This window comes from Tamandua tetradactyla, chromosome 14 (assembly GCF_023851605.1).
Source record: "Tamandua tetradactyla isolate mTamTet1 chromosome 14, mTamTet1.pri, whole genome shotgun sequence".
NCBI classification, from domain to species: domain Eukaryota; kingdom Metazoa; phylum Chordata; class Mammalia; order Pilosa; family Myrmecophagidae; genus Tamandua; species Tamandua tetradactyla.
The window spans coordinates 86,351,967-86,365,471 of record NC_135340.1 but is presented as its reverse complement, the minus strand read 5'-3'; the positions used below and the strand labels follow the sequence as shown (position 1 = coordinate 86,365,471).

General features: G+C 44.3%; 1 protein-coding gene across 1 annotated transcript in view; it reads right to left on the bottom strand.

The window, feature by feature from the left end:
- Window positions 1-8,810, bottom strand: part of LOC143655216 (ret finger protein-like 3) — a 37,391-nt gene extending 28,581 nt beyond the window's left edge. The window contains exons 1-2 of the mRNA XM_077126661.1: window positions 8,513-8,810; window positions 8,190-8,363 (exon numbers count right to left, since the gene is read on the bottom strand). The gene's annotated coding sequence lies outside the window, so the exon portion shown is untranslated. The remainder of the gene's footprint in view (window positions 1-8,189; window positions 8,364-8,512) is intronic.
- Window positions 8,811-13,505: the final 4,695 nt, after the last annotated feature.

Genomic DNA, 13,505 nt, shown 5'->3' with positions numbered 1-13,505 from the left:
CAACCTCGGGGAACATCGAGGAGACCACCTCTGGGCTCCACTCTCTCCAGGCATCAGGGCCACCCCTGAGCTGTCTGCCATTTCTGGGGCACACGCTCAACCCCTCCACATGCTGGCAGCCAGGCTCTCCCAGTCCCCCAAGGAGCGTGCTACACCTTTTGCAAGGCCCGAGGATGCACAACTATTCCACTGCAATGAGAGAGGAGACTCATCCTCCCCCTTCAGGGTAAACTCACCCTCTCCCTGTATATGGGTGGGTCCACTCTCCTGGCTGAGGTTTCTTGGCTTCAGACCTGAGCTTCCATGGTTCTCACTCTGCAAACTCCAATTTTCTCCCTTTTGTGTCCTCCTCTGTCAAGATTGGTAGTAGTTCCATTTACGCCAACAGTCTCTTCAAACCCTCCAGGACTTCTCCATCATTCTCTTCACAGTTCCTCCAAAATCTTCCCTTTAGCCATCCAAAAACTGTTCCAACATATCTGGTATTTGCAAACTGCAGCAGCACCCCACTCTCCGGTACCAAATCTGTTCTAGTTTGCTGGCTGCCAGAATGCAACACACCAGAGACGGATTGGCTTTTAATAAAAGGGGATTTATTTTGTTGGTTCTTCAGAGGAATGGCAGCTAACTTTCCACTGAGGTTCTTTCTTATGTGGAAGGCACAGGGTGGTCTCTGCTGGTCTTCTCTCCAGGCCCCTGGGTTCCAACAACTTTCCCTGGGGTGACTTCTTTCTGTATCTCCAAAGGCCTGGGCTGAGCTGCAAGTGCTGAGATGAGGAATGCCGAGCTGCTTAAACTGTGCTACATTGCGTTCTCTCATTTAAGCACCAGCCAATTAAGTCAAACATCACTTATTGCAGCAGACATGCCTCCTAGCCAACTGCAGATGTAATTAGCAACAGATGAGGTTCACGTACCATTGGCTTTTGTCCACAGCAACAAGACTAGGTATGCTCACCTGGCCAAGTTGACAACTGAATCTAACTAACACAAATTCCTAGATATATACCATACAGAAATCCTTAAACATGGACACAAGGATAAATTTAGGATGGTTGTTACTGTGCAAGGGAGGGTGATGCATGTGGACACACAGGAGACATCAATTGCCTTGACAACACTGATAAAGAAGGCAAAATACAGTTCCTTGGCTGTGTGTGTCATTGTCTTATTGCTTATACATTTTAAACAAAAGAATGATCTTATAACAATAATAAAATGCCTGGAAAAGATGAACACCAAATCAAAGAGAATGGTTAGCTCAGTGATTGAAGGGGGAAATGGGGTCATCTATGGTATATAGAGAGATTTATTTCTCTAAAAATAGTGGAACCAAATTTGAAAATATGATGAGATCTTTGTAGGGAGATTGTGATTTGTTTTAGTTTCTTAAGCTGCTCAAGATGGATACCATAAATGGTTTGGCTTAAACAAGGAGAATTCATTAGCTTATATTTTGAGGCCAGAGAGTGCCCCAATCAAAGCATCATCAAGGTAGTCCTTTCTTCCCACTTGGCAAGGCACATGGTGGTGCTTGATTTTCTCTCCCTTCTCTTCTGGGTCACTTGCTTTCACCTTCTTATACTGTTGCTTTTTTCTTTTTCCCTGTATTCATTCTGTGTATGAAGGACTCTAATCGTTCTGTGAGTAATAGGATTAAGAATCATCCTGATTGAGAAGAGTCACACCTTAAGTGAAGAACCTTCATCAAAAGGTTCTACTTAATGGGTTCATGCCCAAAGGAATGGATTAACTGTAAAACATGTTTTTCTGGGGTATACACAGGATTCTGTGGGGTACTCATAGGATCATAATTTGCTTTTTATTATGCTCTACATTTTTCAGTGTTTTGAAACATGTATACATTATTATATGACATTAGTCTCCAGGATGAGTATGATCAGAGTTTTGGAGAAGATGAGAGAGGAAAAGGTGTTGAGGTCAGTGCCTAAGACTTTCCCAGGATGAAGAAAGACTGAGTGTCCTCAGGGAGCCTAGCATGACAGAGAAAATGCCACCACATGGGGAGGCATATGTAAAACTACATACAAAAAAAATACACACATATTCTCCAAGAGAGTGATTCAAGCCTTCCCACAAAAATTGCTCAAGAGAGCAGGGCTTCTCCCAAAATATCTCCCACCCCCAAAGGTCTCAGCACTAAAAAAGTGCAAAAAGAAATGAATCATACTCTCATGGTAACTCTGCTTGAAGTATCTTTGCAACCTGTCAATGAAACAGAAATTGTGATTACCTATGAGGACTAATGCAGGACTACTATGAAACTAATACATAAATGTATACCATAATAGAATAGCTGGAAGCAAATTAACAGGCTGGAGGAAAAGTTTGGGGAAATTGCAGTGAGACAGACAAACAATAAAGCCAAACAAATTAGAGCAATTGCAGAAAAGACACTTGGCAATAGGACAAAGCCATCTGACATATGAAGAATTGGGTATCTCTGAAGTAGAGGAACCATAAGTGAAGTGGGGAATTTATTTCACAGATGAAGCACTGCAATTGTCCTTACAGGAAAGGGCTGTGTGTTCACAGTGCCCACAGTGTTCTTTGGAAACTTGAAGGGTGAATGGCTATCCCAGTCTGCCCTGGTCAAATGACTCAGCTTCTCAGAGAAATAGGTACAAGGTCAGGCTCACAGGACAGTAATAAAATCATACAGGAGTCAGGGGACTGTTAGGGGGCCTTATCTTCAGTGAGGTCCAGATAAGAGGAAATTTATGTTTCATTGAAAAGTAGCATATATCTCACAACAGCATTTTACACAGATATATTTGCTCAGCTCAGCAGCTGGCCATTGCTATATCCATCTACCTTAACCTTTCCAAATACCCATTCTATCTCTCAGCTTTCTATTCTTCCATCTCCGTACAAGGGCAGGAGGATGGCTGGTTGGTGGTTCCTGTGATTAATGCCGAAAATGGAATCTTTCCAGTTTGTGCAAAGATCGGTGGGTTATGTTTTTCTCTTTTATGTTTTCTTGATTGGATTATATATAACACGCCCCCATAATTTTCAAAAGAAAAGGAGTCAATATAGGAAGGAAGGTAAGGAAGGATGAGAGAAGGGAGAGATGGGTCTTTGAGAAATGGTAGCTCTGCCTGACTCTTCATGGTGCAAATATCAGAAAGGACTTTGTGCATGCACTCAGGACCCCTCAGGTGGAGACAGTGAAGGAAATTTCACTGCTAATTTATAGGATTTGTCACTTTGTTAATGAATAACTGACAATTCTCAGTCACAGAATTTTACATCTCCCAATTTACATAATGAGTTAAGTAATTGTCACAATTGGATCAATTTTATCAGTTTAATCAAATATTTTTAAATTTGAGAAGTAGGGAAGAATATACTTGTTAAATAAGCACCCCTTCTCCCCCATATGCCATCTAACTCTGCAGGGCATGTCCTCCCACTGGGATTTGTTCACATGGGCCTGGATCCAGGACCTTCAGGTTGGGTCAGAGGTGGGGCTATTGTGGCTAGTCACCCCAACCCTTGACTTCTTACCTGGGGTGATATCCTGGATGCACAGCAAGAGGGAAATTCACTGCCCCTTCTTTGGGGCTGACCCAAAGTGTTACAGTCAGCCCCAGTCATGCTTGAAGGCAAAGGACATTGGTCAGAGTCTGGACTACAGAGGCTCAGGGTCACCCCACCTTCCACTCTACCCAGCACTGCTCTGTAGTCTCCACATCCAGACTGCCACTCAGAGTTGTAAGGAGAGGGACCCACCCCATTCCTCCCAAGAACGGTACCAAGGGCCAGCCTGAGTAGGGGTCCTCAGGAACCCTGAGAGCAGAGAGCTGACCCTGATCCTCCCTCACCACTCAACCTGGTCCCTTCCCCCCTCAGAAACTCAGTTTCACTACCTGTAAATGACAGCCTAGGGCCCTGCATTACAATATTTTGGGAAATGGAATAGAATCCAAAGAGGCCATTGGTTCATTCACCATCTCTGGCCTAAAATATTCTTCTATAAGCCAGGGCATCCTCTGTAAAGCAGCTTAAGTAGAACAAGTTAATATCTGACAGAGGGACCCCAGAAGGAGTGGGGCTCATGGACTCCAGACAATTCACTAGAGGAAGAAACACCCACCATCCCCACGTCTCTGCCAGGCCACAGCTCAGCACACTGCATTCACTCAGCACTTAAGAGAGCAGGGTCAGTAATTCTGGACAAAATTCACTGTGTTCAATAGGAAACCCTTTGAGTGTCATCCTTTCCTTTTTTTTCCATGAATTTATTGTAAAAATAGTGTAAACTACTTCTAAACCTAGTGAGCTGTAAAACAAATTTGAAAGGACCCAGCTAAGCAGAAACATAACAACAGATGCTCAGTATCTCAGTCTTTAGCTTTCTTCACCAGTTTATCTTCTGTCAATCAAGACCACTCTCTGTGAGTTCAGTTCAGGGCGAGGACTGGGGAATGAGGAAATTTGAAGACAGGCTCTTCAGAGTGACCACGGTGGCTGGGCTGCCCGATGTCCCCAATGTTTATAGGGTCATGCTGCATACTCAGTGGTAATTTTGTGAGGTCAGTGTTGGAAACACTGAAATGCATTGATTTTAAAGTTTTAATTTAGAAATGTTATCTAACTTCTTGATGGCATGGAGAAAATTAAGAAAGCAGCATGAACAGAAAGGATTTGAGCATTATTGTCTGCTTCTAAACAGTATCCTTTTCCTCAGGTCTATTTGGGTAAAGTGTAATATAGGGTAATCTTTGAACCACATACTGCAGTAAGTTAAAAATATATATATACCATATTCTTACAAGAATAACTGTAAAATTTCTTTTAAAGATCTATTTGGATCCAGAAAGCATGTATCTAACCAAATGATAAAGGCTCAACAATGTGCTACCTGTAAAAGCTTAAGAAACAAAATGCAGCATATTCGGGTTCTTTTTCTTGAGTTAGCAATACGTGCTTATTCACCTGCCCCAGAGTTATCCTGTGTTCTAGTTTGCTAGCTGCTGGAATGCAATATACCAGAAACAGAATGGCTTTTAACAAGGGAAATTTAATGAGTTGCTAGTTTACAGTTCTAAGGCTGAGAAAATGCCCCAATTAAAACAAGTCTATAGAAATGTCCAATCAAAGGTATCCAGGGAAAGATACCTTGGTTTAAGAAGGCCAATGAAGTTAGGGTTTCTCTCTCAAGAGAGAAGGCACATGGCGAGCACAGTCAGGGCTTCTCTCTTGCCTGGAAGGGCACATGGCAAATACGGCAACATCTGCTAGCTTCCTCTCCTGGCTTCCAGTTTCATGAAGCTCCCCAGGAGGCGTTTTCCTTCTTCATCTTCAAAGATCGCTGGCTGGTGGACTCTCTGCTTTGTAGTGCTGCAGCATTCTCTGCTTTCTCTGAATCTCTCTCTCCAAAATGTTTCCTCTTTTATAGGACTCCAGTAAACTAATCAAAACCCACTCAAATGGGTGGAGACATGTCATCCCCTAATCCAGTTTAACAACCATTCTTGACTAAATCACATCAACCAGGGAGATGATCTCATTACAGTTTCAAATATACAATATTGAGTAGGGATTATTCTACCTTTATGAAATGGGATTTATATCAAAACATGGATTTTCTTAGGGGGCAAACTTCCTTTCAAACCAGCACATTCCGCCCTCTGGCCCCTAAAAAAGACATGTTTTATCCATATACAAAATACATTAATTTCATAACAACATCAGAATCCTTAAACCTTTCAGTAGCAATACAACGAAGTACAAAATTAGAGACAGTATAAAATCTCATCAAGTCAGTTACAGGCATGGTCTGTCCTAAGGCAAAATTCTCTCCATTTGCTCTGGACCTTTGAAAACTCGTAACAAGTTATTTGCTGCCAACATACAAAGGAGGAACATTCATACAATACATATACACATTTCCATACGGAGGAAGGAACACAGGGATCACTGGACCCATACAATTTCAAAAACCTGCAGGGCAAAGTCCATTAGATTTCAAAGTCTGAGAGTCATTTATCCTCAGGGCTTTAGAAAGTGGCAGTCCCACCCTTTCCAAGGGCCTATGCAGAGGCCTGCCTCTCTCTGAATACAACCTTGGGCAATATTGGGGGGACACCTTTTTCTAGGCTCCACCTTCTCCAAGCATCGGGGCTGCACCGTGGCTCTCTGCCATCTCCAGGGCACACACTCAACCCCTCCATGTGGTGGCAGCCAGGCTCTCCCCAAACCCCGAGGAATGTGCTTCACCCTCTCCAAGGCCTGAGGCGGCATGACTCTTCCACTGCAACGAGGTGGAAAGCCCATCCTCTGCCTTTGGGGCAAACTCACCCTCTCCACGGGCTTGGGTGGGTCCACTCTCCTGGCCTGAGGCTTTTTGACTTCAGACTCCAGCCTCCATGGTTTTGCCTCTAAAGTTATTTTTCCTCCAATGTGTCCCTTCTCTGAACCCCCCAGTCCAGCCTGGCAGCAGCTCTGTTTATACAGGTCCCACAGCACTCTCGTTGGCTTTCTATGGAGTAGCCTTGGATCATGCCCATCAGACATAAGGAGTTTCCACAAATCCTTCCTGGATAACTCCATGTCCAATCCTGGCTTTCTCTGAAATGGCTGACAGGTTTCACATTTGGTTAAATCCTCACACAGGGCTCTACTCTCTGGGATCTCCCTTTCTGGAGGCCCAGAATTTTTCAGGACCTCAATTTCTGGTTTCTTTTTACTCAAGAGTTCAGTTTTCAGCTTATCTCTCTCCTGTCGCATTTCACTGTAAGCTGTAAGGAGAAACCAGGCTACACTTTCAACATTTAATTTGCAGATCTCTTCTGCTAAATATCCAAGTTCATGGCTTTTACAATCTGTCTTCTAGCCAAAGCCCCTAGTCAACTTTGCCAGATTATTTGCCATTTTAAAACAAGGATCGCCTTCCTTCCAGATTGCAATAACATGTGCCTCATTTCTGTCTAAGGCCTCATCAGAGGTATCTTCAGAGTCTACATTTCTACCAACCGTCTCTTCAAAGCATTCTAGGCCTTCTCTATCAAGCTTCTCATAACTCTTCCAGAATCTTCCCCTAATCCATTTAAAAAGCCGTTCCAACATGTTTGGTATTTGCAAACTGCAGCAGCAGCACCCCATTCCTGGTACCAAATCTGTTCTAGTTTGCTAGCTGCCGGAATGCAACACACCAGAGACGGATTGGCTTTTAATAAAAGGGGATTTATTTTGTTGGTTCTTCAGAGGAAAGGCAGCTAACTTTCCACTGAGGTTCTTTCTTATGTGGAAGGCACAGGGTGGTCTCTGCTGGCCTTCTCTCCAGGCCCCTGGTTCCAACAACTTTCCCCAGGGTGACTTCTTTCTGCATCTCCAAAGGCCTGTGCTGAGCTGCAAGTGCTGAGATGAGGAATGCTGAGCTGCTTAGGCTGTGCTACATTGCGTTCTCTCATTTAAGCACCAGCCAATTAAGTAAAATGTCACTCATTGCAGCAGACACGCCTCCTAGTCGACTGCAGATGTAATTGGCAACAGATGACGTTCACGTACCATTGGCTTATGTCTGCAGCAACAAGATTAGGTATGCTCACCTGGCCAAGTTGACAACTGAATCTAACTAACACATCCTGTTAGGTTGAAAACAATGCTTCATGATAAGTCAAATATAGGACATTTATTATGCTGAGAGAGTGCAACGACACTGATCTTTATTTGCAGCAAACTTTCCTTTTGACTGTGGTAGTAGCAAGCAACATGGATTTTAGGACTATATTTCTCTGACATATGATTTGATGGATCACATTACAAGCATTTATTTCAAAGTCCATGAACAAGTAATAAAGTCAGTCTTATTCCAAAAAAATTACCAATATCTTCTCTCCAAATTATATCAACTTTAATAAAGTTATTTTTTTGGAAGACTTAGCCCAATTGGTCAAAGCTTAGATCCCAATTTAATCTCATTTACAATCAGCTCAGCATTTCCAAAACACTAATGGGGACTTATTGCTCTTGTCTTTTGTATAAAATATGCAAGAAGCACAGTTCCTTCACTTGGTTACCCAAGGAATCAGCACGTTAGGACACCTGATATTTGGTGGGTGAGTTAGCAGTCACAGTGCAGTGCACTGGAGTAGGACTATGGCATTCTTGAGCCTAACGCCAATGAGGATGCTGAGGCCCAGAAAGGAGCAGGGACCTACCCAGTAACACACAGCTTATAGTGCCTCTACAATGCTTTGTACCAGTCATCTCCTGATGATGGTCACCCCAACATCCTCCTGATGCATCCATGTGTGAACTCCATAGATCTCCAGGCCCTGCTTCCTGCCTAGGACCCCAGGCAGGGGTCCACTCCGTCTTCTGCACTCTGTGATCTATCAAGAGAAAGTCTTCTCAGGGGACCTGCCATGTGGGAAATCAACCCACCAGAACCCCTTCCACAGTGAGGGAGCTGAAGCCCCGCAAGCCTCCCCGATGCTCAGAGTAGCTCTGGGGTTGACAGGATGTGAGCCAAGTCCCTCACCTCTGGGCCTGCCCTTCTCCTTATACCATGCAAACACTTTTAAATATTCCATGTCCTTTGTGACTCAATATAGTTGCCACCTGCCTCAGAATCCTACACTCTACAGCTAGACAGGGGTGAGTACTGCTATATGTTCTTCTCCAGTGAACAGTGTGTCTGTGAAGATAGCACCCCTCTTAGGACATCTCATCATAAACTTCTGAGAACGTCCCTCTCTCCCTGATAACCTGTGGACTCTGGATTCCAGAGCTTTTGTTCCCCTCTGTTATGGATTGAATCATGTCTACATAAAGACATGTTTCAGTTCTAATCCTTAGGGCCAGGGTTGTGAACCCAAATGTAAATAGGATTTTTGAATATATTATTAGTTAAAATGAGGTCAACCCAGATTAGGGTCATCTTATTGTGATTCAACTGGTGTCCTTATAAGTAGAGGACATTTGGATGCAGTGATATGGGTGAGGAGGAGAAAGGAGACAGAGGGAAATGTGATGGAGGCAAAGATTAAAGTACAGATTGCCAGCAAGCCAACTCCAGAAGTCTGCACACTTCAGAGAAATATTGCTTGCTGATACCTTGATTTGGACTTCTAGCCTCTGAAACTGTGAGATAATAAATGCTTGTTGTTTAAGCCAAGCAGACTCTGGTTCCTTGTCATAGCAGAAATGGCAAACTGAGTCATTCCACTTTCTTCTCCTGCCATCCTCTGGTCAACCATGAATCTACTCTCTGTTTCTTTGGATTTGTCCCTCCTGGACATTTCCTCTAAATGGAGCCATGCCACGGGTGCATTTTGTATCTGGTACCCACCCACCCTCTCTTGCTGGTCTTTCCTGTGACACACAAAGAACAATTCACAGAAAAGGATCAGGATCAGTGTTAGTCATGGAGAGCGTGGCCACTGGTGACAGAATGAACCAACAGCTTTCCTCATCGCACTTCTGGGGTGGTCCCTCTGCACATTGGGGTGCCCTCTGTGTTTGGGAGGAGCCCCATCTTTCTTCCATAAATAGGCAGAAATAAACATCAAAATGGATTACATAAATATCACAGGCTTTGCTGAATGCTGAATTGGGAAAGTGCACTTTTAAATGGAAACTACCTCTATCTTTTTTTGCTTCTATACCACAGACACATAGCACAGTTTTGGAATTTTAGCTCCTGCCAAGATTTCTGACTCTTGAACAAATAACAACAGGGATACTAAGTTTAAGAACTTCTGACGGCTGGCAGTCACCTATGGGGTGTTCAAAAGGGAAAACTGTCCTCCCACCGAATCAACAAGGAGACAATTCGGTGATGAAGCACCTTAGATAGCCAAAATAAGTTCCACCTCCTTACCAGAAAAATACACATTTCAAACACAATAGCAGAGCCACAAAATGTAAAAGTGGTAAAACTCCAAGCACTGGAGCAGGTGAGGAGGAAGAGAGCTGTCCTATGATGTGGTGGGGAGGTGACAGCGCTGTGGCCTCTTAGAGAGAGGTCTGCCCCCTCCCAACCCAGTGTAATTGGGGATGTGCGTACACAGACCCAGCAACCTCCCCCAGGGGTCTGCCCCGGGACACTCAGCATATACGCCCACAAGAAGACCTGCACCAGTGCAGCATAGGCAGAACTTTTACAAATAGCAAAAAATTTATGATAAGCTAAATGTGAACCAAACTTTCACTTTAAATTCCATTTAATCCAGTGGATAGCCCGAACACTGTCCATGGGAGCAGACGGAGGCCCAGTGGGAGGCCTTCACATACCCCCAACACAGAATATCTCCTGTTGGGGCAGAGCATGTCCTGTTGGGTCCCATCCAGTGGGGATGTCACAACCAGCATGACGACACCTGTGTTGCTTCACCAGTGAGCCACAGATGGTGTTTCTCTCTTCACTTTCAGAGAAATGGACACACAGCCAGGATTCAAGGGAGCCCAGAACCCAAGAGGAGGCAGGCCAGAGGCCCAGACAGAAGCTGTCACCTTCCTAGGTCTGCCATAATAAAGCACCACCACCCCAGCAGTTCAAAGTAATAGAAATGTATTTGCTCACTCTGGAAGCCAGAAGTCCAAAGTTAAGGTGTCACTTGACCCAGTCATCCTCCCTGTAAAGACCCCTTGCAGGATCTTTTCTGGCCTCTTCCAGAACCTGCTGGCCTCAGGCATTCCTTGGCTTGTAGCCATAGTACTTCAATCTCTGTCTCCATGTTCTTGTGGACTTTGTCTCTATGAGTGTCTCAAATCTCCCTCTGCCTCTCTCTCATAAGGACACCTCTATTTGATTTACCTCATCTTTACTAATTCCACCTGCAATGATCTTATTTCCAAATAAGTTCAAGATCTGATCTAATGAGGTTTATGGTTTCAGCATACCTTTTTGGGAGATGCTGTACAAACCTCAAAAGCAACAGAAACATATGTGGACAAACATCCCATCCCTCTCTCCTGTTTGACTTAGTCTTGGCTCTTTTTTCCTTTACTTTCTTTTTCTTCTAATGCTCATTACTAAATGCAGATGCCCAGCTGAGAAGACAGAAAGCTAATGAAATTATACAAAATGCTTTATGGAGTTCAATTTCATGTCACAACTCCTTAAATTTAAATAGCAGAGATACCTGAGCACCGTGCAGTACAAGTAAGGAGAGGTTTCTGGACAGGGCAGAGGCTTTGGGAGCCTTGGAGCCTCAGGTGCTCCAATAAGCCCATGACAGGGTTATTGGATGTGCAGGGCCCTTCCAAGGTGGTATGTCCTCCTCTCACTGTTTTCCTAGTTCAGAAGGCACCTCCATTCCTGTTCCTCCATTCTGTGGGACCACATAGCACACCTTCTGATTTTAGCTACATCAGATCTTTGGTGCTGGCACGTGCTCACTGGGCACTCACCCTCAGGTTTTCAGATGTGGGGTGCCACAATCCAATGTCTGGATTAAATCCCACCCTCCCTGCTGACAACCTTGTCTAAAATTGCCCTTGCTTCCATTTCTCAGTTTTATTTTCTCTATATCCAGTATTTCTTGCTTATAATCTCTTTTTATTTTCCTTATAGAAGGTGAGCTCATCTGTATAGGTAGCAATGCCTGTAAAATCTTGGCAGCCAGGTGGGAATAACATAGTTCCCTCCTCCTGCAGCTTTTGCGGACATTAAATGAGAGCCCTGATCCACACCCACATTCCTGTGGGGGTGAATCTCTCAGACTTGGGACATGGTGTGGCACATTGTAAGCATCTTCATTGTCACAGTGCATACCTGTATGTGCTTCTGTAGGCCCAGAGGCCTGCACAGCACCCACACACAGGGGTCCCAGTTAGACACTTGTTGAATTAATGAATGAGTGAGTGATGGCATGAACATTGGCACCCTGGATGGAGAGCTTTCTTTACATACCTCCTGAAGGTTCTGCCCATCAAGATAGGCCCTGGGTTCTCAAGACCCCTACATGCCTAATGCACTATAGTTCATTTTTTTTTCAAGCTCCCAAAGTGAATGGTAGATACACGATCAATCAGAGTCCTCAGAAACACTCCCTGGAGAGACCCTCCATTCACTTCTCATTTTATACAATGTGACTCATAGAAATGGCAACTTGCACACACCCCAAAGACCTCAGGGCTACAATAAAATGGGGAAGCAGCTGTGGAAACACTGGGAAGGTGGCAGCACAGGGAAGAGCAGGGAGAAGTGGGTGCTTCTGGAGAAGGCAGGGGTACTTTCTGAGAGAGGCAATGCTGTTCTGGGTCTTATGGAGATGCCACAATTTTCTCAGATGTAGATGGTCTAGAAGAGGACAGCTTTAAAGGAGGGGCCCTTGGACTCAGGGAGGAGGTGGTCCTTGATGGGGGCAGGTGACTCCCAGCAGCATGGCCTGGATGCAATGAGGGTCTGTGTTCATGATTTTTCTGGAAAGATGGCCCAGAATGGACTTTTCTGGAATATTCAAGGACATTTGTGACCTAAAATATTTGAGAAATCGTGAGTGCTCCACTGCCATGGGTTATTGTGGGTTCTATCAGTCCCCTGGAATGTCTTGTGGACAATGTTGGACAGCAGTGGACAGGCATTAGTGCCATGTTTAAGGGCCTATCCTTGAGAGGCAGGGAGCTGAGTTTGAATCTCACTCCATTGTAAACATTCCTTTAAGCCTCAGGTTCTTTCCACTGTAAAATGGGAAGAATAAGCCCTGTCTTGTGGGGTCTTATGAAGTTTAAGTCTCTGTTCATGAAAATCTTACTGCAGTGCAAAGACATCATCACAGCTTAACAGATGGGAGACTCAATGACTAGCCTCACCTTCTCTCTAATAGTCCTGAAGTTGTTCAGGAGATGTATGCTGGCCAGGAAAGAAACACTGTACTGTCCATTATGCTCATTGAAACCACAGTGAAACTCACTATGCCCATTTAGAAGAAATCTCTGCCATCTTGAGAAATAGAAATAAACAGCCCATTAAAAAGTAAAATTCTTTACAGCCATATCAGATGACCAGCTTTTCTGGGTTAATGAGCATTTCTGTGTGTATCACTTCAGCCTTAGGTCTGTGGGAAGTATGGAACTGACAGTCTCTGCCATCCATGTTCCAACACTCTTGTGTGTGTGCAAAGCCAGTTATTGGGATAAATTTGGTTCCATTCAGAGGAGCTAGAGAGAGGGGTTGAGGGGCCTCATCTCCCGAGACACTACACCCTCTCATCACAGGTCTCAGGTATGAAAATGGGTTGGGAACATCCCACCACTACCACCCAGCCCTTCTGCTCTGGGCTTCTCTTTGCCTTGTCTGGTCATGGATAAGGGCTTCCAAGTGAGTGCCCTCATGGAGATGGGAGTGAATCCAAGTGACTTTGACGAAAACCCCACCAATTCAGCCATGTTATGACATTCTTAAATCTAGACTCAGGTCTGGAGTCCCAAGAAGGAGAAATATCATGTCAACATGGACTTTCTCAATGTGGAGCTTCCTGATTTTCACATTTTCTACTACAATGTTGATGGGATTCTGACCTCAGCAG